This window comes from Asparagus officinalis, chromosome 10 (genome assembly GCF_001876935.1).
Source record: "Asparagus officinalis chromosome 10, Aspof.V1, whole genome shotgun sequence".
NCBI lineage: Eukaryota > Viridiplantae > Streptophyta > Magnoliopsida > Asparagales > Asparagaceae > Asparagus > Asparagus officinalis.
In genome coordinates this window covers 73221921-73223552 of record NC_033803.1, presented here as the reverse complement: position 1 = coordinate 73223552, position 1632 = coordinate 73221921, and the positions used below count along the sequence as shown (strand labels likewise).

Genomic DNA, 1632 nt, shown 5'->3' with positions numbered 1-1632 from the left:
AATGTTTTGTATAAGTGACTTTATTGATGCAAGTTTAATTCGTATAAACATAAAAGATCTGTTTGAATTTGTCAACAACTTTACTAAGAAACTACAGCAAGTCCACACTGTCTTTGTTCATGTACTTGAAGTCGGATGAAGGTTAGAGCTGACTTTACTTGGAACACAGGTGGCTGCAATAGGAAGATTTTGATATTAATGCAAGGAAAACTCACTTGAAGAAAAATATAATGTGATAATAGAAAAGGTGTGAAACTGGAAGTCCAGGCACAAATCAAGTAATCAAAAGAAAGAACCAATCATATGAAAAGATTTGTGAACCACTAGAACTGAAAAGATTCTAGGCAAAGTTAAATCGCAAGACATATCGAACAAGAAAAACCCTAATATACATCCCCCAGTTTCCAGATCTTCTTGCGTTATGTAATACAAGAATAGTTGCAATGTACAAATGCAATTGAGACTCAGGTGCCTTGTCTAAAAATCCTCCTCCCCTCAATAATATTTAGGCAAGTTCATCTTTGTCATAAAAGATGATCAGAACCTTGCAATCCTGTTTACGAGTATCCAAAATGTGCAAGGTGGTCTTTTTATCCCCTAAAGGATTCACATAACTTACAAAGCATAAACCTCAGTTCTCTTTCTGCTTCATACAAGGCTGGATTGGGAAATAATCTAAACTTGAACTGTTAAAATAAAAGATACTTTATGTCAGGCAACAAAATAGACTGGACTGCCAACTATTTGGGTCAAAAGTCGATGTTTTCATTGTCATCGAATCTATTACAACTTTGGTCGTTACAATAAACTCAAATAAACGAGAAAATATCGATCTTTTATAAGATCTTTATACAATGAAACTAAAGATTACAACTCTTGTCAAACAGCGCAACGGACGTTTATCACCTGCTGCTTACATGTGATCTTTGCCTGTGCCGGGGACGTTAATATCCGTAGACCGCCGCAGATCAGATGCGGTTGACAGATTAAGTTGATCAAAGCTCTTACTTCATGAAGGAAGTAATCGCTGCAGCGATGATCCCGACCAAACGAGATCACGGCTCTTCTCGAGATTTAAGACCAAGCTTAAATCCGGAGGAATAGGGGACGAGTCTCAGATCTCTCGCACGGCTCTTCTCGAGATTTAAGACCAAGCTTAAATCCGGAGGAATAGGGGACGAGTCTCAGATCTCTCGAACTCCACTCTTTAAAGCTTAAATCCGGAGGAATAGGGGACGAGTCTCAGATCTCTCGAACTCCACTCTTTATGCACAAGAATTTGCCAAGATCTACTAACCCTTGCTGTAAATTCGTGGCTCCACTCTCCAATTCGGCAGCGTTTCGCCCTCTTGATGTCCGCCCCTATGAAATGAGCCCCTAGGCCTGTATTTATAGGCTTCGGTTGGGGGTTTTCGGATAAGAATGAGTGATTTGATCTTATCTTCAGTTAATAACGGCCTAACCATGTTTGTAGATGATATTAAGTCAGTTGGGAACCCCTGGAATAGATAAGTCCTGCGAAAAGCCGCTTTGAAACCGTAAAAACGAGTCTGGGGGTCGAAACAGCGCGGGGGCGCAGGTCGGCGCGGTCTGACCCGCGCTTGCACGGGTCGGAAGGATCCGACCCGCGCG

The 1632-nt window shown here is 41.2% G+C and overlaps 1 long non-coding RNA gene across 2 annotated transcripts in view; it reads right to left on the bottom strand.

Moving 5' to 3' along the window:
* Positions 1-1632, bottom strand: part of LOC109826062 — a 33211-nt gene that overhangs the window by 2872 nt on the left and 28707 nt on the right. Inside the window, exon 4 of one of the 2 annotated variants that reach the window (XR_002243185.1) lies at positions 7-173. The exons of the other annotated variant lie outside the window; for it this stretch is intronic. This is a non-coding gene — a long non-coding RNA (uncharacterized LOC109826062). Of the gene's footprint in view, positions 1-6; positions 174-1632 lie in introns of those variants that run through there. 2 annotated transcript variants of the gene reach the window in all.